The sequence below is a fragment of the Arachis ipaensis genome, chromosome B1, assembly GCF_059453495.1.
Source record: "Arachis ipaensis isolate K30076 ecotype BB chromosome B1, ASM5945349v1, whole genome shotgun sequence".
NCBI lineage: Eukaryota > Viridiplantae > Streptophyta > Magnoliopsida > Fabales > Fabaceae > Arachis > Arachis ipaensis.
Window position 1 is genome coordinate 117,239,814 of NC_142436.1, and position 25,234 is coordinate 117,265,047.

Below are 25,234 nucleotides of genomic sequence, written 5' to 3' on the forward strand. Positions count from 1 at the left end.
CTCTAATTTAGCAAACTTAGTCTCTGATCTGTCCAAGGCCACTGTAAGTTTCATGAATGAAACAAGGTCTTCCATTAGAAATTTGGAAGCACAAGTGGGCCAGCTGAGTAAAAAGATCACTGAAATCCCTCCCTGTACTCTCCCAAGCAATACAGAAGAAAATCCAAAGAGAGAGTGCAAGGCCATTGACATAACCAAAATGGCCGAACCCAAAGAGGGAGAGGAGGACGTGAATCCCAAGGGGGAAGACCTCCTGGGATGTCCAGTGATCAATAAGGAGTTTCCCTCTGAGGAACCAAAGGAATCCAAGACTCATCTAGAGACCATAGAGATTCCATTGAACCTCCTTACACCATTCATGAGCTCTGAAGAGTATTCTTCTTCTGAAGAGAATGAAGATGTTACTGAAGAGCAAGTTACCAAGTACCTTGGTGCAATCATGAAGCTGAATGCCAAATTATTTGGTATTGAGACTTGGAAAGATGAACCTCCCTTGTTCACCAATGAACTAAGTGATCTGGATCAACTGAGATTGCCTCAGAAGAAACAGGATCCTGGAAAGTTCCTAATACCTTGTACCATAGGCACCATGACCTTTGAGAAGGCTCTGTGTGACCTTGGTTCAGGGATAAACCTCATGCCCCTCTCTGTAATAGAGAAACTAGGAATCTTTGGGGTGCAAGCTACTAAAATCTCATTAGAGATGACAGACAGTTCAAGAAAATAGGCTTATAGACAAGTAGAGGATGTGTTAGTAAAGGTTGAAGGCCTTTACATCCCTGCTGATTTCATAGTCCTAGACACTGGGAAGGATGAGGATGAATTCATCATCCTTGGAAGACCCTTCCTAGCCACAGCAAGAGCTGTGATTGATGTTGACAGAGGTGAATTAGTCCTTCAATTGAATGGGGACTCCCTTGTGTTTACAACTCAAGGTTATCCTTCTGTAAACATGGAAAAGAGGCACAATAAGCTTCTCTCAAAACAGAGTCAACCAGAGCCCCCACAGTCAAACTCTAAGTTTGGTGTTGGGAGGCCACAACCAAACTCTAAGTTTGGTGTTGGGGAGTCTCAACAATGCTCTGAACATCTGTGAGGCTCCATGAGAGCCCACTGTCAAGCTATTGACATTAAAGAAGCGCTTGTTGGGAGGCAACCCAATTTTTATTTATCTAATTTTTATTTTCATTGTTTTTCATGTTTTATTAGGTTCATGATCATGTGGAGTCACAAAATAAATATAAAAATTGAAAACGGAATCAAAAACAGCCGAAGAAAAATCACACCCTGGAGGAAGACCTTACTGGCGTTTAAACGCCAGTAAGAAGCATCTGGCTGGCGTTCAACGCCAGAACAGAGCATGGTTCTGGCGCTGAACGCCCAAAATGGGCAGCATCTGGGCGTTTGAACGCCAGAATTGCACCCTGGAGAAGAGCTGGCGCTGAACGCCCAGAACAAGCATGGTTCTGGCGTTCAACGCCAGAAATGGGCAACAAATGGGCGTTCAACGCCCAGAACAAGCACCAATCTGGTGCTGAACGCCCAGAGTTGTGTGAAAGGGAATTTTGCATGCCTAATTTGGTGCAAGGTTGTAAATCCTTGAACACCTCAGGATCTGTGGACCCCACAGGATCCCCACCTACCTCCACTCACTTCTTCTCACTCCTCTTTCACACAATCCCATAAACACTCTTCCCCAAAACTCTTCACCATCACCTCAATCTCACTCCCCTATCACCACTTCACCACTCACATCCATCCACTCTTCTCCATAAACCTACCTCATAAACCCCACCTACCTTCAAAATTCAAAATCAATTTCCCACCCAAAACCCACCCTTATGGCCGAACCTTACCCCCTTCCCTATATACAGCCCTCCATTCTTCCTCATTTTCACACAACACAACCCTCTCTTCCATATTTTCTTCTTCTTCTTCATCTATTCTTTCTTCTCTTGCTCGAGGGCGAGCAATATTCTAAGTTTGGTGTGGTAAAAGCATAAGCTTTTTGTTTTTCCATTACCATTGATGGCACCTAAGACCGGAGAATCCTCTAGAAAAGGGAAAGGGAAGACAAAAGCTTCCACCTCCGAGTCATGGGAGATGGAAAGATTCATCTCCAAAGCTCATCAAGACCACTTCTATGATGTTGTGGTCAAGAATAAGGTGATCCCTGAGGTCCCTTTCAAACTCAAGAGAAATGAGTATCCGGAAATCCGACATGAAATCCAAAGAAGAGGTTGGGAAGTTCTAACAAACCCCATCCAACAAGTCGGCATCCTAATGGTTCAAGAGTTCTATGCCAATGCATGGATCACTAAGAACCATGATCAAAGTAAGAACCCGAATCCAAAGAATTATATTACAATGGTTCGGGGGAAATACTTAGATTTTAGTCCAGAGAATGTGAGGTTGGCGTTCAACTTGCCTATTATACAAGGAGATGCACGCCCCTACACTAGAAGGGTCAACTTTAATCAAAGGTTGGACCAAGTCCTCATGGACATATGTGTGGAAGGAGCTCAATGGAAGATTGACTCCAAAGGCAAGCCTGTTCAACTAAGAAGACTGGACCTCAAGCCTGTAGCTAGAGGATGGTTGGAGTTCATCCAACGCTCCATCATCCCCACTAGCAACCGATCTGAAGTTACTATGGATCGGGCCATCATGATTCATAGCATCATGATTGGAGAGGAAGTAGAAGTTCATGAAGTCATCTCCCTTGAACTTTACAAAATAGCCGAAAAGCCCTCTCCTTGGGCAAGGCTAGCTTTTCCTCATCTTATATGCCATCTATGTTACTCAGTTGGAGCTTTCATAGAAGGAGACATTCCCATTGAGGAAGAGAAGCCCATCACTAAGAAAAGGATGGAGCAAGCAAGAGAGCCCATTCATGGAGCTCAAGAGGCGCATGAAGCTCATCACCATGAGATCCCGAAGATGCCTCAAATGCATTTTCCTCCACAAAACTATTGGGAGCAAATCAACACCTCCCTAGGAGAATTAAGTTCCAACATGGGACAATTAAGGGTGGAACATCAAGAGCACTCCATCATCCTTCATGAAATTAGAGAAGATCAAAAAGCAATGAGGGAGGAGCAACAAAGAAAAGGAAACGCCACCATCACTAAGGTGGACTCATTCCTTGTTCTTACTTTCTCTGTTTTTCGTTTTCCATGTTAAGTGCTTATCTATGTTTGTGTCTTCATTACATGATCATTAGTATTTAGTAACTATGCGTTAAAGTTATGAATGTCCTATGAATCCATCACCTCTCTTAAATGAAAAATGTCTTAATTCAAAAGAACAAGAAGTACATGAGTTTCGAATTTGTCCTTGAACTTAGTTTAATTATTTTGATGTGGTGATAATACTTTTTGTTTTCTGAATGAATGCTTGAACAGTGCATATGTCTTTTGAAGTTGTTATTTAAGAATGTTAAATATGTTGGCTCTTGAAAGAATGATGACAAGGAGACATATTATTTGATAATCTGAAAAATCATAAAAATGATTCTTGAAGCAAGAAAAAGCAGCAAAGAACAAAGCTTGCAGAAAAAAAAATAGCGAAAAAAAAAGAGAGAAAAAGCAAGCAGAAAAAGCCAAAGCTCTTAAAACCAAGAGGCAAGAGCAAAAAGCCAATAACCCTTAAAACCAAAAGGCAAGGGTAAATAAAAAGGATCCCAAGGCTTTGAGCATCAGTGGATAGGAGGGCCTAAAGGAATAAAATCCTGGCCTAAGCGGCTAAATCAAGCTGTCCCTAACCATGTTCTTGTGGCGTGAAGGTGTCAAGTGAAAACTTGAGACTGAGCGGTTAAAGTCAAGGTCCAAAGCAAAAAAAGAGTGTGCTTAAGAACCCTGGACACCTCTAATTGGGGACTTTAGCAAAGCTGAGTCACAATCTGAAAAGGTTCACCCAGTTATGTGTCTGTGGCATTTATGTATCTGGTGGTAATACTGGAAAACAAAGTGCTTAGAGCCACGACCAAGACTCATAAAATAGCTGTGTTCAAGAATCATCATACTGAACTAGGAGAATCAATAACACTATCTGAACTCTGAGTTCCTATGGAAGTCAATCATTCTGAACTTCAATGGATAAAGTGAGATGCCAAAACTATTTAAGAGGCAAAAAGCTACAAGTCCCGCTCATCTGATTGGAGCTATGTTTTATTGATAGTTTGGAATTCATAGTATATTCTCTTCTTTTTATCCTATTTGATTTTCAGTTGCTTGGGGACAAGCAACAATTTAAGTTTGGTGTTGTGATGAGCGGATAATTTATACGCTTTTTGGCATTGTTTTTAGTATGTTTTTAGGAGAATCTAGTTACTTTTAAGGATGTTTTCATTATATTTTATGTTAAATTCACATTTCTGGACTTTACTATGAGTTTGTGTGTTTTTCTATGATTTCAGGTATTTTCTGGCTGAAATTGAGGGACTTGAGCAAAAATCAGATTCAGAGGTTGAAGAAGGACTGCTGATGCTGTTGGATTCTGACCTCTCTGCACTCAAAATGGATTTTCTGGAGCTACAGAACTCAAAATGGCGCGCTTCCAGTTGCGTTGGAAAGTAGACATCCAGGGCTTTTCAGCAATATATAATAGTTCATACTTTGGCCGAATTTAGACGACGTAAAAGGGCGTTGAACGCCAGTTCTACGCTGCTGTCTGGAGTTAAACGCCAGAAACACGTCACAAACCAGAGTTGAACGCCAGAAACACGTTACAACCTGGAGTTCAACTCCAGAAAGAGTCTCTGCACGTGTAACATTCAAGCTCAGCCCAAGCACACACCAAGTGGGCCCCGGAAGTGGATTTATGCATCAATTACTTACTTCTGTAAACCCTAGTAGCTAGTTTAGTATAAATAGGACTTTTTACTATTGTATTAGACATCTTTTGATCATCTTCGGATCATCCTAGATTGTATTTTTGATCCTGTGATCACTGGTGCACGAAATTGTGATCTCCAGGCTCGAACAAATCCTGGTAATGGCTCCAAAGCTTGGTGCTCTGATCTTAATTCATAGTTGTCACAACTTCGATACAACTAACCAGCAAGTGCACTGGGTCGTCCAAGTAATACCTTACGTGAGTAAGGGTCGAATCCCACGGAGATTGTTGGTATGAAGCAAGCTATGGTCACCTTGTAAATCTCAGTCAGGTAGATATAAATGGATAATGGTGTTTTCGAATAATAAATAATAGAATAGGGATAGAGGTACTTATGTAAATCATTGGTAGGAATTTCAGATAAGCGAATAGAGATGCTTTTCATTCCTCTGAACCTCTGCTTTCCTGCTATCTTCATCCAATCTGTCTTACTCCTTTCCATGGCTGGCTTTATGCAAGGGCATCACCGTTGTCAGTGGCTACATCCCCTCCTCTCAGTGAAAGATATGCTCACATGCTCTGTCACAGCACGGCCAATCATCTGTCGGTTCTCGATCATGCTGGAATAGGATTCACCCTCCTTTTGCGTCTGTCACTAACGCCCAGCACTCGCGAGTTTGAAGCTCGTCACAGTCATTCAGTCATTGAATCCTACTCGGAATACCACAGACAAGGTTTAGACTTTCCGGATTCTCTCGAATGCCGCCATCATTCTAGCTTACGCCACGAAGATTCCGGTTAGGAGATCTAAGAGATATTCATTCTAGCTTATTTCATGTAGAACGGAAGTGTTTGTCAGGCACGCGCTCATAAGGGAGAAGGATGATGAGCGTCACACATAATCATCACCTTCATCATGTTCTTGGGTGCGAATGGATATCTTAGAAGCGAAATAAGAAGAATTGAATAGAAAACAGTAGTACTTTGCATTAATCTTTGAGGAACAGCAGAGCTCCACACCTTAATCTATGGAGTGTAGAAACTCTACCGTTGAAAATACATAAGTGAAAGGTCCAGGCATGGCCGAGATGGCCAGCCCCCTAAAACGTGATCAAAGGATCATAAGGTAATCCAAAGATGCCTAATACAATAGTAAAAGGTCCTATTTATAATAAACTAGCTACTAGGGTTTACATGAGTAAGTAATTGATGCATAAATCCACTTTCGGGGCCCACTTGGTGTGTGTTTGGGCTGAGCCTGAGTGTTGCACGTGCAGAGGCCATTTGTGGAGTTGAACGCCAGTTTCTGTGCCAGTTTGGGCGTTCAACTCTAGTTTTGGATCCTTTTCTGGCGCTGGACGCCAGATTTGGGCAGAAGGCTGGCGTTGAACGCCAGTTTACGTCGTCAATTCTTGGCCAAAGTATGGACTATTATATATTTCTGGAAAGCCCTGGATGTCTACTTTCCAACGCAATTGGAAGTGCGCCATTTCGAGTTCTGTAGCTCCAGAAAATCCACTTTGAGTGCAGGGAGGTCAGAATCCAACAGCATCAGCAGTCCTTTTTCAACCTCTGAATCTGATTTCTGCTCAAGTCCCTCAATTTCAGCCAGAAAATACCTGAAATCACAGAAAAACACACAAACTCATAGTAAAGTCCAGAAATGTGAATTTAACATAAAAACTAATGAAAACATCCCTAAAAGTAACTAGATCCTACTAAAAACACACTAAAAACAATGCCAAAAAGCGTATAAATTATCCGCTCATCACAACACCAAACTGAAATTGTTGCTTGTCCCCAAGCAACTGAAATCAAATAGGATAAAAAGAAGAGAATATACTATAAATTCCAAACTATCAATGAAACAGAGCTTCAATCATATGAGCGGGACTTATAGCTTTTTGCCTCTTGAATAGTTTTGGCATCTCACTTTATCCATTGAGGTTCAGAATGATTGGCATCTATAGGAACTTCAGATTTCGAATAGTGTTATTGACTCTCCTAGTTCAGTATGATGATTCTTGAACACAGCTTCTTTATGAGTCTTGGCCGTGGCCCTAAGCACTTTGTTTTCCAGTATTACCACCGGATACATAAATGCCACAGACACATAATTGGGTGAACCTTTTCAGATTGTGACTCAGCTTTGCTAAAGTCCCCAATTAGAGGTGTCCAGGGTTCTTAAGCACACTCTTTGTTTTTGCTTTGGACCTTGACTTTAACCGCTCAGTCTCAAGTTTTCACTTGACACCTACACGCCACAAGCACATGGTTAGGGACAGCTTGGTTTAGCCGCTTAGACCAGGATTTTATTCCTTTAGGCCCTCCTATCCACTGATGCTCAAAGCCTTGGGATTCTTTTTATTTGCCCTTGCCTTTTGGTTTTAAGAGCTTTGGCTTTTTCTGCTTGCTTTTTCTTTTTCTTCTAAATTTTTTTTCCTGCAAGCTTTGTCCTTTGCTGCTTTTTCTTGCTTCAAGAATCATATTTATGATTTTTCAGATTATCAAATAACATGTCTCCTTAGTCATCATTCTTTCAAGAGCCAACATATTTAACATTCTTAAACAACAACTTCAAAAGACATATGCACTGTTCAAGCATACATTCAGAAAACAAGAAGCATTGTCACCACATCAATATAATTAAGCTAAGTTCAAGGATAAATTCGAAACTCATGTACTTCTTGTTCTTTTGAATTAAAACAATTTTTTTTTTATTTAAGAGAGGTGATGGATTCATAGGACATTTATAACTTTAAGACAAAGTTACTACTACTAATGATCATGTAATGAAGACACAAACACAGACAAGCACATAACATAGAAAACGAAAACAGAAGAAATAAGAACAAGGAATGAATCCACCTTAGTGATGGTGGCGTTTCCTTCTTGAGGAACCATTGATGTCCTTAAGCTCTTCTATGTCTCTTCCTTGTCTTTGTTGCTCCTCCCTCATTGCTTTTTGATCTTCTCTTATTTCATGAAGCATGATGGAGTGCTCTTGATGTTCCACCCTTAGTTGTCCCATATTGGAACTCAATTCTTCTAAGGAGGTGTTGATGTGCTCCCAATAGTTTTGTGGAGGAAAGTGCATTTGAGGCATTTCTGGAATCCCATGGTGATGAGCTTCTTGCGCCTCTTGAGCTCCATGACTAGGCTCTCTTGCTTGCTCCATCTTTTTCTTAGTGATGGGCTTTTCCTCTTTAATGAGGATATCTCCCTCTATGTCAATCCCAGCTGAATTGCATAGGTGGCAAATGAGGTGAGGAAAGGCTAACCTTGCCATAGTGGAGGACTTGTCAGCCACCTTGTAGAGTTCTTGAGGTATAATCTCATGAACTTCCACCTCTTCTCCAATCATGATGCTATGGATCATGATGGCCCGGTCTATAGTAACTTCAGACCGGTTGCTAGTGGGAATGATTGAGCATTGAATAAACTCCAACCATCCTCTAGCAATAGGCTTGAGGTCCAATCTTCTTAGTTGAACCGGCTTGCCTTTGGAGTCAATCTTCCATTGAGCTCCTTCTACACATATGTCCATAAGGACTTGGTCCAACCTTTGATCAAAGTTGACTCTCTTTGTGTAGGGGCGTGCGTTTTCTTCCATGTATGGCAAGTTGAACGCCAACCTCACATTCTCCGGACTAAAATCTAGGTATTTCCCCCGAACCATTGTAACATAGTTCTTTGGATCCGGGTTCTTACTTTGATCATGGTTCTTGGTGATCCATGCATTGGCATAGAACTCTTGAACCATTAGGATGCCGACTTGTTGGATGGGATTTGTTAGAACTTCCCAACCTCTTCTTTGAATTTCATGTCGGATCTCTGGATACTCATTTCTTTTGAGTTTAAAAGGGACCTCAGGGATCACCTTCTTCTTGGCCACAACATCATAGAAGTGGTCTTGATGGGCTTTGGAGATGAACCTTTCCATCTCCCATGACTCTGATGTGGAAGCTTTTATCTTCCCTTTTTCTCTTCTAGAGGATTCTCCGGTCTTAGGTGCCATCAATGGTAATGGAAAAACAAAAAAAAAAAGTTATGCTTTTACCACACCAAACTTAGAATATTGCTCGCCCTCGAGCAATAAACAAAAGAATATTAGAAGAAGAAGAAGAAATATGGAGAGGGAGAGGGAGATGTGGTTTTGGCCAAGAGGAGTGTAGAGGGGTGTGTTGTGTGAATTTGATGAAGAGTGGAGGTCTTTATATAGGGAAGGGATGGGGGTATTGGTTCGGCCATATGGGTGGGAAATTGGTTTTGAATTTTGAAGGTAGGTGTGGTTTATGAGGTAGGTTTATGGGGAAGAGTGGATGGATGTGAGTGGTGAAGAGGTGATGGGGAAGAGAGATTGAGGTGATTGGTGAAGGGTTTTTGGGGAAGAGTGTTTATGGGGTTGTGTGAAAGAGAGTGGTGAGAAGAAGTGAGTGGAGGTAGGTGGGGATCCTGTGGGGTCCACAGATCTTGAGTGGATCCTGTGGGGTCCACAGATCCTGAATGGATCCTGTGGGGTCCACAGATCCTGAGGTGTTCAAGGAATTACATCCCTGCACCCATTAGGCATGTAAAAATGCCTTTGTACCCAACTCTGGGCGTTCAGCGCCAGGTTGGTGGCCATTTTGGGCATTCAGCGCTCATTTGTGTGCCATTTCTGGCGTTGAACGCCAGAACCATGCCTGTTCTGGCGTTCAGCGCCCAGAAGCTGCCCATTTTGGGCGTTCAGCGCCAGAACTATGCTCTGTTCTGGCGCTGAACGCCAGACAGATGCTCCTCCAGGGTGTGATTTTTCTTCTGCTGTTTTTGATTCCGTTTTCAATTTTTCTATTTATTTTGTGACTCCACATGATCATGAACCTAAGAAAACATGAAAAACAATAAAAATAAGAATTAGATAAACATTGGGTTGCCTCCCAACAAGCGCTTCTTTAATGTCAATAGCTTGACAAAGGGCTCTCATGGAGCCTCACAGATGTGCAGAGCTTTGTTGAGACTTTCCAACACCAAACTTAGAGTTTGGATATGGGAGTTCAACACCAAACTTGGAGTTTGGTTGTGGCCTCCCAACACCAAACTTAGAGTTTGACTGTGGGGGCTCTGGTTGACTCTGCTTGGAGAGAAGCTTTTTCTGCTTCCTCTCCATGGTTGCAGAGGGAGATCCTTGAGTTGTAAACACAAGGGAGTCCTCATTCCATTGAAGGACTATTTCACCTCTGTCAACATCAATCACAGCTCTTGCTGTGGCCAGGAAAGGTCTTCCTAGGATGATGGATTCATCCTCTTCCTTTCCAGTATCCAGGACTATGAAATCAGCAGGTATGTAAAGGCCCTCAACCTTTACTAATACATCTTCTACTTGTCCATAAGCCTGTTTTCTTGAGCTGTCTGCCATCTCTAGTGAGATTTTAGCAGCTTGCACCCCATAGATTCCCAGTTTCTCTATTACAGAGAGGGGCATGAGGTTTATTCCTGAACCAAGGTCACACAAAGCCTTAAAGAGCATGGTGCCTATGGTACAAGGGATTATGAACTTTCCAGGATCCTGTCTCTTCTGAGGCAATGTCAGTTGATCCAGATCACTTAGTTCATTGATGAACAAGGGAGGTTCAACTTCCCAAGCATCAATGCCAAATAATTTGGCATTCAGCTTCATGATTGCACCAAGAAACTTGGCAGTTTGCTCTTCAGTGACATCCTCATTCTCTTCAGAAGAGGAATACTCATCAGAGCTCATGAAGGGCATAAGGAGGTTCAATGGAATCTCTATGGTCTCTAGATGAGTCTCAGATTCCTTTGGTTCCTCAGAGGGAAGCTCCTTATTGATCACTGGACGTCCCAGGAGGTCTTCCTCCTTGGGATTCACGTCCTCTCCTTCCCTTACAGGTTTGGCCATGGCGCTTATGTCAATGGCCTTGCACTCTCCTTTTGGGTTCTCTTCTGTATTGCTTGGGAGAGTACTAGGAGGGATTTCAGTGATCCTTTTACTCAGCTGGCCCACTTGTGCTTCCAGATTTCTAATGGAAGACCTTGTTTCATTCATGAAACTTACAGTGGCCTTAGATAGATCAGAGACTAGATTTGCTAAATTAGAAGCATTTTGTTCAGAGTTCTCTGTCTGTTGCTGAGTTGATGATGGAAAAGGCTTGCTATTGCTAAACCTGTTTCTTCCACCATTATTAAAGCCTTGTTGGGGCTTTTGATCCTTCCATGAGAAATTTGGATGATTTCTCCATGTTGAGTTATAGGTTTTTCCATAAGGTTCACCTAAGTAATTTACCTCTGCTATTGCAGGGTTCTCAGGATCATAAGCTTCTTCTTCAGAAGATGCTTCTTGAGTACTGTTGGATGCAGCTTGCATTCCATGCAGACTCTGAGAGATCATATTGACTTGCTGAGTCAATATTTTATTCTGAGCGAATATGGCATTCAGAGTATCAACCTCAAGAACTCCCTTCTTCATAGGTGTCCCATTGCTTACAGGATTCCTTTCAGAAGTGTACATGAACTGGTTATTAGCAACCATGTCAATGAGTTCTTGAGCTTCTGCAGGCGTTTTCTTTAGGTGAATGGATCCACCTGCAGAGGTATCCAATGACATCTTAGATAACTCAGACAGACCATCATAGAATATATCCAGGATGGTCCATTCTGAAAGCATGTCAGAAGGACACTTTTTGGTCAACTGTTTGTATCTTTCCCAGGCTTCATAGAGGGATTCACCTTCTTTCTGCCTGAAGGTTTGAACATCAGCTCTAAGCTTGCTCAGCTTTTGAGGAGGAAAGTACTTGGCTAAGAAAGCCGTGACCAGCTTATCCCAAGAGTTCAGGCTGTCTTTAGGTTGAGAATCCAACCATAATCTAGCTCTGTCTCTTACAGCAAAAGGGAAAAGCATGAGCCTGTAGACTTCAAGATCTACTCCATTAGTCTTAACGGTATCACATATCTGCAAGAATTCAGTTAAGAACTGAAAAGGATCTTCAGATGGAAGTCCATGAAACTTGCAGTTCTGCTGCATCAGAGAAACTAACTGAGGTTTCAGCTCAAAGTTGTTTGCTCCAATGGCAGGAATGGAGATGCTTCTTCCATGTAAATTGGAATTAGGTGCAGTGAAGTCACCAAGCATTCTCCTTGCATTGTTGTTGGGTTCGGCTGCCATCTCCTTTACTTGTTCGAAATTTTCAATCAAGTTGTCTCTGGATTGTTGTAATTTAGCTTCTCTTAATTTTCTCTTCAGAGTCCTTTCAGGTTCTGGATCAGCTTCAACAAGAATGCCTTTTTCTCTGTCCCTGCTCATAAGAAAGAGGAGAGAAAAAGAAAAGAAGAGGAATCCTCTATGTCACAGTAAAGAGGATCCTTATTGTTAGTAGAAGAAAAGAAGAAGAAATTCGAATACAAATAGAAGAGGGGGTTCGAATTTGGTGTTGATGTGAGGAAGAGATGTTAGTTAATGAATGAATAAATAGAATAGGATGAGAGAGGGATAATTTTCGAAAATTATTTTGAAAAAGAGTTAGTGATTTTTGAAAAATGGTTTTTGAAAAATGTTAGAAATTTTCGAAAAATTTTTAAAATTTAAAAATAAAAATAATTAGTTAATAAAAATAGAAATTTTTGAAAAAGAGGGAAGATATTTTCGAAAATTAGAGAGAGAGAGTTAGTTAGGTAGTTTTGAAAAAGTTAAGAAACAAACAAAAAGTTAGTTAGTTAGTTGAAACAAATTTTGAAAAGATAAGAAGTTAGGAAGTTAGAAAAGATATTTTGAAAAGATATGATAGGAATTAGTTTTGAAAAAGATTTGATTTTTAAAATCACAATCAATGACTTGATTCATAAGAAATCACAAGATATGATTCTAGAACTTAAAGTTTGAATCTTTCTTAACAAGCAAGTAACAAACTTCAAATTTTTGAATCAAAACATTAATTGTTTATGTTATTTTCGAAAATTTGGTAAAAAAATAAGAAAAATATTTTTGAAAAATATTTTTGGAATTTTCGAAAATAACTAATAATTTTGAAAAAGATTTGATTTTTGAAAAAGATTTTGAAAAAGATAAGATTTTCAAATTGAAAATTTGATTTGACTTATGAGAAACAACTTGATTTTAAAAACTTTTGAAAAAGTCAACTCAATTTTCGAATTTGATGAGAGAAAAAGGGAAAGATATTTTTTTGATTTTTGAAATTTTTATGAAAAACATGAAAAATATGCAATGCATGAAATTTTTAGATCAAAACATGTGATGCATGCAAGAATGCTATGAATGTCAAGATGAACACCAAGAATACTTTGAATGTCAAGATGAACATCATAGACATAATTTTGAAAAATTTTTAATGCAAAGAAAACATGCAAGACACCAAACTTAGAATTCTTTAATGCTTAGACACTAAGAATTCAAGAATGCATATGATAAACATGAAAAGACACAAAACAAAAAATCATCAAGATCAAACAAGAAGACTTACCAAGAACAACTTGAAGATCATGAAGAACACTATGAATGCATGATATTTTCGAAAAATGCTAGATGCATATGCAAGTGACACCAAACTTATAACATGACACAAGACTCAAACAAGAAACAGAAAAATATTTTTGATTTTTATGATTTTCTAATTTTTTTTTCTTTATTTTATATTTTTCGCATATTAAAGGGAAAAATAAGGATTCCAAAAATTTTTAATATGAATTCCAGGAATCTTGCCATGTTAGTCTAAAGCTTCAGTCCAGGAATTAGACATGGCTCACTAGCCAGCCAAGCTTTCAAAGAAAGCTCCAGTCCAAAACACTAGACATGGCCAATGGCCAGCCAAGCTTCAGCAGGTGATCATGGATCAGCAGCAGGTGGATGAGTAACAACTAATTTGCTCTTGATAACAAATTGCAAGCCTCAGTCCAAATGAATTTAGACATGGCTTTACAGCCAGCCAGGCTTCACATGCTTCATGAAACACTAGAATTCATTCTTAAAAATTTTGAATAAATTTTTGAAAACATTTTTATTATTATTATTTTTTTTTTCGAAAACAAAAGAGAAATTTTTTTGAAAATATTTTTGAAAGATTTTTGAAAAGAAAATGAAAAGAAAGTTACCCAATCTGAGCAACAAGATGAACCGTCAGTTGTCCAAACTCAAACAATCCCCGGCAACGGCGCCAAAAACTTGGTGCACGAAATTGTGATCTCCAGGCTCGAACAAATCCTGGTAATGGCTCCAAAGCTTGATGCTCTGATCTTAATTCATAGTTGTCACAACTTCGATACAACTAACCAGCAAGTGCACTGGGTCGTCCAAGTAATACCTTACGTGAGTAAGGGTCGAATCCCACGGAGATTGTTGGTATGAAGCAAGCAATGGTCACCTTGTAAATCTCAGTCAGGTAGATATAAATGGATAATGGTGTTTTCGAATAATAAATAATAGAATAGGGATAGAGGTACTTATGTAAATCATTGGTAGGAATTTCAGATAAGCGAATAGAGATGCTTTTCGTTCCTCTGAACCTCTGCTTTCCTGCTATCTTCATCCAATCTGTCTTACTCCTTTCCATGGCTGGCTTTATGCAAGGGCATCACCGTTGTCAGTGGCTACATCCCCTCCTCTCAGTGAAAGATATGCTCACATGCTCTGTCACAGCACGACCAATCATCTGTCGGTTCTCGATCATGCTGGAATAGGATTCACCCTCCTTTTGCGTCTGTCACTAACGCCCAGCACTCGCGAGTTTGAAGCTCGTCACAGTCATTCAGTCATTGAATCCTACTCGGAATACCACAGACAAGGTTTAGACTTTCCGGATTCTCTCGAATGCCGCCATCATTCTAGCTTACGCCACGAAGATTCCGGTTAGGAGATCTAAGAGATATTCATTCTAGCTTATTTCATGTAGAACGGAAGTGTTTGTCAGGCACGCGCTCATAAGGGAGAAGGATGATGAGCGTCACACATAATCATCACCTTCATCATGTTCTTGGGTGCGAATGGATATCTTAGAAGCGAAATAAGAAGAATTGAATAGAAAACAGTAGTACTTTGCATTAATCTTTGAGGAACAGCAGAGCTCCACACCTTAATCTATGGAGTGTAGAAACTCTACCGTTGAAAATACATAAGTGAAAGGTCCAGGCATGGCCGAGATGGCCAGCCCCCTAAAACGTGATCAAAGGATCATAAGGTAATCCAAAGATGCCTAATACAATAGTAAAAGGTCCTATTTATAATAAACTAGCTACTAGGGTTTACATGAGTAAGTAATTGATGCATAAATCCACTTCCGGGGCCCACTTGGTGTGTGTTTGGGCTGAGCCTGAGTGTTGCACGTGCAGAGACCATTTGTGAAGTTGAACGCCAGTTTCTGTGCCAGTTTGGGCGTTCAACTCTGGTTTTGGATCCTTTTCTGGCGCTGGACGCCAGATTTGGGCAGAAGGCTGGCGTTGAACACCAGTTTACGTCGTCAATTCTTGGCCAAAGTATGGACTATTATATATTGCTGGAAAGCCCTGGATGTCTACTTTCCAACGCAATTAGAAGCGCGCCATTTAGAGTTCTGTAGCTCCAGAAAATCCACTTTTAGTGCAGGGAGGTCAGAATCCAACAGCATCAGCAGTCCTTTTTCAACCTCTGAATCTGATTTCTGCTCAAGTCCCTCAATTTCAGCCAGAAAATACCTGAAATCACAGAAAAACACACAAACTCATAGTAAAGTCCAGAAATGTGAATTTAACATAAAAACTAATGAAAACATCCCTAAAAGTAACTAGATCCTACTAAAAACACACTAAAAACAATGCCAAAAAGCGTATAAATTATCCGCTCATCAATCACGTTTTGGGGGCTGGCCTCTCGGCCATGCCTGAACCTTTCACTTATGTATTTTCAACGGTAGAGTTTCTACACTCCATAGATTAAGGTGTGGAGCTCTGCTGTTCCTCAAAGATTAATGCAAAGTACTACTGTTTTTCTATTCAATTCAACTTATTCCGCTTCTAAGATATTCATTCGCACTTCAACCTGAATGTGATGAACGTGACAATCATCATCATTCCCCATGAACGCGTGCCTGACAACCACTTCCGTTCCACCTTAGATTGAATGAGTATCTCTTGGATCTCTTAATCAGAATCTTCGTGGTATAAGCTAGATTGATGGCGGCATTCATGAGAGTCCGGAAAGTCTAAACCTTGTCTGTGGTATTTCGAGTAGGACTCTGGGATTGAGTGACTGTGACGAACTTCAAACTCGCGAGTGCTGGGCATAGTGACAGACAAAAAAGGAGGGTGAATCCTATTCCAGTATGATCGAGAACCTCAGATGATTAGCCGTGCTGTGACAGCGCATCGGACCATTTTCACAAGAGGATGGGATGCAGCCATTGACAACGGTGATGCCTCCAGACGATTAGCCATGCAGTGACAGCGCATCGGACCATTTTCCAGAGAGGATAAAAAGTAGCCATTGACAACGGTGATGTCCTTACATAAAGCCAGCCATAGAAAGGAGTACGACTGATTGGATGAAGACAACAGGAAAGCAGAGATTCAGAGGGACGAAAGCATCTCTATACCTTTATCTGAAATTCTCACCAGTGATATACATAAGTATTTCTATCTTTATTTTCTGTTTAATTAGTATTATTTTCGAAAACTCCATAATCAATTATTATCCGCCTGACTGAGATTTACAAGATGACCATAGCTTGCTTCATACCAACAATCTCCGTGGGATCGACCCTTACTCACGTAAGGTTTTATTACTTGGACAACCCAGTGCACTTGCTGGTTAGTTGTATCGAAGTTGTGAATGAAAAACGATTTATTAAGATGTGCGTCCAAAGTTTTTGGCGCCGTTGCCTGAGATCACAATTTCGTGCACCAGTTGGCTCTTGAAAGAATGATGAAAAAGGAGAAATGTTATTTGATAATCTGAATCATAAAAAAAAATTGATTCTTGAAGCAAGAAAAAGCAGTGAATACAAAAGCTTGCAGAAAAAAAAAGAGAAAAAGCCAATAGCCCTTAAAACCAAAAGGCAAGGGTAATAAAAAGGATCCAAGACTTTGAGCATCAATGGATAGGAGGGCCTAAAGGAATCAAATATTGGCCTAAGCGGCTAAACCAAGCTGTCCCTAACCACGTGCTTGTGGCGTGAAGGTGTCAAGTGAAAACTTGAGACTGAGCGGTTAAAGTCAAGGTCCAAAGCAAAAAGAAAGGTGTGTTTAAGAACCCTGGACACCTCTAATTAGGGACTTTAGCAAAGCTGAGTCACAATCTGAAAAGGTTCACCCAATTATGTGTCTGTGGCATTTATGTATCCGGTGCTAATACTGGAAAACAAAGTGCTTAGGGCCACGGCCAAGACTCATAAAGTAGCTGTGTTCAAGAATCAACGTACTGAACTAGGAGAATCAATAACACTATCTGAATTCTAAGTTCCTATAGATGCCAATCATTCTAAGCTTCAATGGATAAAGTGAGATGCCAAAACTATTCGGAAGCAAAAAGCTACTAGTCCCGCTCATCTAATTAGAATCTGAGCTTCACTCAAAAACTCTGAGATATTATTGCTTCTTGACTTATTTGTATTCTATTTTATTTGTCTATTTGCTTGGGGACAAGCAACAGTTTAAGTTTGGTGTTGTGATGAGCGGATATTTTATACGCTTTTTTGGGTTAATTTCATGTAGTTTTTAGTATGTTTTAGTTAGTTTTTAGTATATTTTTCATTAGTTCTAGGCAAAATTCATATTTCTGGACTTTACTATGAGTTTGTGTGTTTTTCTGTGATTTCAGGTAATTTCTGGCTGAAATTGAGGGAGTTGAGCAAAAATCTAATTCAGGCTGAAAAAGGACTGCTGATGCTGTTGGATTCTGACCTCCCTGCACTCGGAATGGATTTTCTTGAGTTACAGGAGTCCAATTGCATTAGAAAGTAGACATCCAGGGCTTTCTAGAAATATATAATAGTCCATACTTTGCTGAAGGATAGACGATGTAAACTGGCGTTCAACGCCAGTTCCATGTTACAGTCTGGCCTTTAACGCCAGAAACAGGTTACAAATTGGAGTTAAATGCCAGAAACAGGTTACAACCTGGCGTTTAACTCCAGAAACAGCCTAGGCACGTGTAAAGCTTAAGTCTCAGCCCCAGCACACACCAAGTGGGCCCCAGAAGTGGATTTCTGCACCATCTATCTTAGTTTACTCATTTTCTGTAAACCTAGGTTACTAGTTTAGTATTTAAACAACTTTTAGAGATTTATTTTGTATCTCATGACATTTTAGATCTGAACTTTGTACTCTTTGACGGCATGAGTCTCTAAACTCCATTGTTGGGGGTGAGGAGCTCTGCTGTGTCTCGATGAATTAATGCAATTGCTTCTGTTTTCCATTCAAACATGCTTGTTTCTATCTAGGATATTTATTCGCACTTCAATATGATGAATGTGATGATCCATTGGCAGCATTCTTCAGAATCCAGAAAGTCTAAACCTTGTCTGTGGTATTCCGAGTAGGATTCAGGGATTGGATGACTGTGATGAGCTTCAAACTCACAAGGGTTGGGCGTAGTGACAGACGCAAAAGGATCAATGGATCCTATTCCAGCATGAGTGAGAACCGACAGATGATTAGCCGTGCGGTGACAGCGCACCTGGACCATTTTCACTGAGAGGACGGATGGTAGCCATTGACAACGGTGATCCACCAACATACAGCTTGCCATAGGAGGAACCTTGCGTGCGTGAAGAAGAAGACAGGGGGAAAGCAGAGATTCAGAAGACAAAGCATCTCCAAAACTCCAACATATTCTCCATTACTGCAGAACAAGTATTTATTTCATGCTCTTTTATTTTTCACAATTCAAACTGATAAATATAATTGATATCCTGACTAAGAGTTACAAGATAACCATAGATTGCTTCAAGCCAACAATCTCCGTGGGATTCGACCCTTACTCACGTAAGGTATTACTTGGACGACCCAGTGCACTTGCTGGTTAGTGGTACGAGTTGTGAAAAGTGTGATTCACAATTTGTGCACCACTAACCCTGTAAATCGGCATAAATGGGTGTTTGGCCAGAGAGTTGTGTTGGTGTGGGGCTGGAACTGTGCTGGAAGCACAAACCCCATCACGCGTACGCGTCCCTGACGCGTGTGCGTCATTTTCAATTAATGACCTTCCACGCGTGCGCGTTCCTGACGCGCACGCGTCGTATGCAATTTTAGCCCCCAGACTAGACTGAACAGAGAGTTGTGCATGTGCGAGGCTGGTCTCGCGTGATTTGCACAATCAAAGGCACGCGCACGAAGAAGCATAGAAGTTTCTAATCATGGAGGAGCATCCTGGGCCACCTTGGAGCCAAATGAGAAGTGGGGTTTGGGAGAGAGGTAAAGTTGAGTTATGAGCTTCATAGAAAGCATAGAAGATAGCAGAGGAAGATATGGTACTTACTGGGAGCTAACTTTAACGCATTAATATTTTTAAGTTTAAAAGTAACCTATGTTAACGTAGAAAAAGGAGAAATTGAAGTAAAAAATAAAAATCATCATTTTGCAAAAGAAAAAGAAAAAGAAAAAGAATCTCCACCCCACAGGCTACACCTCCAATTTCATCTGTTAAGGCCTAAAGGAGTGTTGATTGAAAAATATTTTTCGATGGAGGTAAAGCGGTCGAAGACATAAGCAGTTTTCGAGAAGACTCACGCGCAAGCATTAGATAGAGGTTTTTCGTCACGGATTCGATTTCAAGGTTTTTCGATAAATTGAACAAGTCAAATCGAATAAGGTACTCGAGTCAGGTAATCAAAATGAGTTATTCGAATAAGTGATTCGAGTAATTATGGTATTGGAGAAGTTAGAGGCTTCTATCACACGAGGAAATCATGGGAAATGTTTAGGCGGGAATGGTTACCAAGGTGAATGCATTCAAAGTTGTGATCTTATAGTTAATTGTAATTAATTGATAGTTATCAGAAAGTAGATTATAAATACCAAGAAATATTAGGGAATGAGGGTTGGAACTTTTACTTAGAAAACACTCAAGCATACTCACATCCCAGAGAATTTCTGAGTCTGCGATCGAGTAACTTTTCTGTAGGGTTCCTTCCATATTTTCTTTCTTTTAATTTACTTTGTAAACTTTACTTTTCAAGCAAATTTATCTTTCAAGTGTTCTTTATCTTCTTCGTTTAATTTACATTTCTGCACTTTAAATTTCCATGTCAAAGTCCTCTGACCCAGTCAAAGGCATTTTATTTGCTTTCTTTCAATTTCAGCACAAACTTTTCCGTTTTATGCGTATTTTCTTTTCAAAAATTTTCCCTTTTGTTTCTTTCATCAATTTATCAATTTCAATTTTTTTTATTTCTAAAACTTACCTAATCGAAGAGACTTTGATGCACTTTTAGAAAAACTGGTACCTGCACAGAGGAGTAGGTTTCGCTCCCAAATCACTAGATATCGAACCACCATCAATTTGCTAAAAATTGACAAAACAAATTGGCACGCCCGGTGGGACAGTTTTGAAATTTTAAACTGTGTCAAATAAGTATTTTGTGGTGTCACTCAGTGTATGCGACTACGAAGTGGAAAGATCATTCACATGGCCGATGAAATATCAAATGTGAATGGTGGTTCATCCACCAATGATAGCATAGCAATATCTACACAACAAGCGGATGTGACTTCACGTTCGGAAGGCGCAATCAGAACTGAAAGTATAGCAGTTAGGGCTATTCAGACTGAAAACGTTGGACGTAATATTCGTCCACGTGGTACTTTGCCACCATTCCAGCCTCCATTAACCGCTGGTTGGCCTCCATATGGTCTTCCTCCTAGTTACACCCCACTGGTGGGTAATTTTGTTCCTCCCGTCCGATTTGGGAATGTAAATGGAGGGAATAACTCCCAAAACCCACAACAATATTTCGAGTATTCTCGTGATTATAATGTGGGCTCTACTTCGAATGCTGCAAATTCAATGGCAGTATATCAACAACAAGTAGAGGAAAGTCATCATGACTTAGTCAATTTGTTGACTCAACAAATGACTATAATTCTGAATCCAATAATGGCTGATCACGAATCAAAATTCGAACGTCTTACTAGACAAGTCGAACGGATTGCTCGAATCGTAGATTATGAGGAAAGGGAAAGTCATAATGCCGGGGGAAATAATGAAGGATTCAAAAACCTATTTCAAAATGAAAACAATATTTTTAATCAAGAAAATCCTCATGTAGTTCCTCGAGGCCAAAATGCTGATGACTTTTTAGCCAGATTACGTAATAATCATGGTGGTGAACGTTATCAAGTCACCAGAATTGTGGAAAAAGTACTGAATCGAGTTGGTCTAAATGTTGGTTTTATGAATCAACCCCACTTTGTGTATGCTTTTCCCCAAGTTGTTCAAATGGCTGAAGTGCCAAGAGGGGTGAAAAATCCAAAGATAGTCACAAAGTTTGTTGGGGAAGTCGGAGAATCAACTACTGAACATGTGGCTCGATATTTGGTTGAGATTGGAAATTTAGCCAATGATGAAAATTTGAAAATGAAGTTTTTTCCTTCTTCATTAACGAAGAATGCATTTACTTGGTTTTCTAATCTCAGGCTAAATTCAATAACCATATGGAATCAGTTAGAAACTGCTTTTCACACTCAGTTCTATCGAGGAGAAATGAATGCAGCAGTTACTGATTTAGTGGCTTTGAAACGTGAAGATGGCGAAACCATTGATGATTATTTAATACGTTTCAAAAACACTAGAAGTAGGTGCTATGTGTCATTACCTGAAAGTGAGATAGTGAAAATAGCAACTATGGGGCTAGGATTTTATATGCGTAGAAAGCTGCTTAATGTACATATCCCTGATTTAGCCCGTTTGGCTGAAATGGTTCGTCAGACGAAACTCATGAAAAAGGAGAAAGAAAAGTATAGGAGTGAGCAATGATCAAAGAGTAAACCTTTTACTCGAAAAGAAAAAGTTGCCTATGTGACTATGGAGTCCTCAGAGGAAGAAATCGATTTCGAAACAGAGGTCGATTTGGCTGAACTTAAGAAAGGCCTTCCATATGTCTGTTCTTTACTCAAAAAGCTTCCTATGAATGAAAAATCAAATTATTCGAAACTGAAAAGTGGAAAGAAATATAGTTCTGATATTTTGAAATCTGATCAGATTTTTTATGTGTTGCTTAAAGATAGACAATTAATTCTGCCTGAGGGTAGAACTTTACTTTCGGTGAAAGATTTGAAAGGAAAGCCTTATTGTAAGTATCACCAAGCAACAAGTCATTCGACTAACATCTGCGTTCATTTCAGGGACTTAATTCAGGAAGCTATAATGGAGGGACGGTTGAAATTTGATGATGGCAAGAAGGAGATGAAGGTTAATACTGATCCCTTTGAAGCAGATGCTAGCTTTGTAGAGCCATGCTTTGGAGTAAACTTGGTTGGCATGTCATATGACTTTGATGTGGCTCTTGATGATTTTGAGTCACAAGTGAGATCTGTATATCCAGAGCAGGGGATGGTTTATTGGACTTTCTGGTTCAACAAAAAATTAAAGACCGTGATGTATCCTTGTGCCCACGGTGTAATGCTGTGTTTGATGCTGAAGCAGCGGCAATCTTTGAGAAAAAGAGAATGAAGAAAGAGTTGGCTCACAGGGAAGAGCAGGCGTGCCAGAGACAACCAATTCGGCACATTGAGGGTCAGTGTTCTAAGACTCCTCAACAGAGCGCGTCTACGCCTCTATGTAGATATCAAGCTATTGGTGTCCAGTGGATTCGGAACTGTCAGGTGTTCCAAAAATGGGATCATTTGTATCGACGTAACCCACAGTGGGGACATCGGGGACCTCCTTGAAATCAGTATCCCTATTATCGTGGTAGGGCCAGAGGACCTTCTAGAGGTAAGTGAGGCAGGAGAAATTTCAACTAGAGTAAGAAGCCTCAGGTGGAAGTAAGCAAGGGGGCAACGCCTTCTGTTCATTCTTGAATTGTCTTTCCTTCTGATGGAGAGATGTATCCAAAGGGGATTGCATCCTCTGCAAAGACCGAAAAGGGTAAGGCAATAGCCCAACCTTCAAGAGTCGACAAAAGCAAAGAAGAGGATGTCGATGAAGAATATTTTGAAGAAGGGGATGATGATATGATCAGGACGACTTCGATCATCCCCACTGAATATTTGGGAGAATATGAAGGAGACTCGGAAAAAGATTATGATATGGAGGATGAGGAAGCTTTTTCCTTTATTCAAATTGAAGATAAGCCAGGGTATTTTCTTCGGCCTACTGAGAAATAAATGTCACATCTCCGCCTACTTCATATAACAACTACTTTGAGTGGGATCAAAGTAAATAAGGTTTTGATTAATGGTGGGGCAGCAATCAGTTTGTTGCCTAAAAGGATGTTAATGAAGGTGGGGAAGCATCCTGATGACTTAGTCCCCACAAACATTGCTGTAACTGATTACAGTGGGCTTCAACTCCAGCGAGGGGTTTGGTTACTTTGACTGTGAAGGTTGGATCGTCCGAATGAAATACTGTGTTCGTGGTGGTTCCATCAAAAGCAAGCTATAATACTTTGTTGGGGCAACACTGGATCACGGTGTAGGGGCTGTACCTTCTACTGTGCATCAAAGTGTCATTCTCTGGACAAAGGATGGCAAACCTGAAGTCATCAAAGCAGATTCGAACCTTTATGTCGAACAACTGCAAATTGATTTCAGGATGTATAATCCTAAGTTAAAACCTCTAAATGTTGATTGAACACTGAATCCTTATAATTGTGAAGGTTGTTACTTGTCTTCAGAAGGCCTCTCGGTGAAGTTGCGTTACCTAGAATTGGGGTTTGCCCTGACTGGTTGGGACTGCTCGTCATGAAGATCTCTCGATGAAGTTGCCCTATGGACCAGGTTGAAGAAGTTTTTGATTACCTGGTAACCTTACATGATTATTTAAGTAGTTTTCATTTTGTAGAAAATAAAAATGGTTCTTCTGATGAAGTAGAATCACATAGGTTTAGTGGTTTTTCTAATTATCATTGTATCAACTCGATTTCTTCGGTCGAGTCTTTTTCTGGTTTAGATATTTCATATATATGTAATGAAAGTAATGCTTCGAATCCAATGGATGACTTGATAGCAGAAACGCATTGTGTTGAAAATCGAAGTAATGTTAATGAAATAAATCATTTAGTTCCTTCTATTTCTGATGATGTTATTGATTTCACTTTTGATTGCATCTATGATCTCGAACCACTGGGTTTTGAGAAATATTCGGTAAAGGATGATGATCATTATAAAGGGTTCGAATCTCAAGATCCTTTAGAGGAAGTAAATATGGGGACTCTTGATGATGTTTGAATTACATATATATGTAAGGATCTTACCGATCTATTTCGGACTGAGCTCTATAATCTTTTATATGAGTTTAAAGTTTGTTTTGATTGGGATTATCATAAGATGCCTGGTCTCGATCGTTCACTTATGGAACATCAATTGGCATTAAAACTGAATGCTAGACCTATGAAGCAAACTCCAAGACGTTTTACTCTGGAAATCAATGAGAAAATCAAAGAGGAAATAGAACGCCTAATTAAGGCAAAGTTTATTCAAACTGCACGCTATGTTGAGTGGGTTTCGAATATTGTCCCAGTAATGAAGAAAAATGGGAAGTTAAGAGTATGCATTGACTTTCGAGATTTGAATAATGCTACTCTGAAAGATGAATACCTTATGCCAATTGAAGATATGTTAATTGATTCTGCAGCAGGAAATGAAATCCTTAGTTTTATGGATGGTTATTTAGGATATAACCAAATCTTCATTGCGGAAGATGACGTGTCCAAGACTGCTTTTCGTTGTCCTGGGGCGTTAGGCACTTATGAGTGGGCAGTTATGCCCTTTGGTTTGAAAAATGCTGGAGCAATATATCAGCGGGCAATGAATGCAATTTTCCATGAGTTTATTGAAAATTTATCGAAGTATATATTGATGACGTCATGGTCAAATCGATTTCAGTAAGTCAACATATCGATCACTTGAGAAAGGCATTTGTGACCATGAGGAAGAAGGGATTAAAAATGAATCCTTTAAAATGTGCTTTCGGTGTGTCGGCTGGAAATTTTTTAGGCTTTGTTGTACATAAAAAAGGAATTGCAATTGATAAAAATAAAGCAGATGCAATATTGGCGTTATCTGCACTAAAATCGAAAAAAGAAGTGCAGTCCTTCTTGGGCAAGGTCAACTATCTTCGAAGATTTATTTCGAATCTTTCTGATCGAACTCGGGTGTTTGCCCCTTTGGTGAAGTTAAAGAATGATTCACAGTTCGAATGGACAAAGGAACATCAATTGGCATTTGATTCGATAAAGCTTACTTGTCTAATGCTCCGATT

At 40.0% G+C, this 25,234-nt stretch overlaps 1 non-coding gene across 1 annotated transcript; it reads left to right on the plus strand.

The window, feature by feature from the left end:
- The first annotated feature begins 11,494 nt into the window (after nt 1–11,494).
- LOC148578066 (small nucleolar RNA R71) lies at nt 11,495–11,602 on the plus strand. The gene has a single exon (XR_015904062.1). It is a non-coding gene; the product is annotated as a small nucleolar RNA R71 (small nucleolar RNA).
- The last annotated feature ends 13,632 nt before the right edge of the window (nt 11,603–25,234 follow it).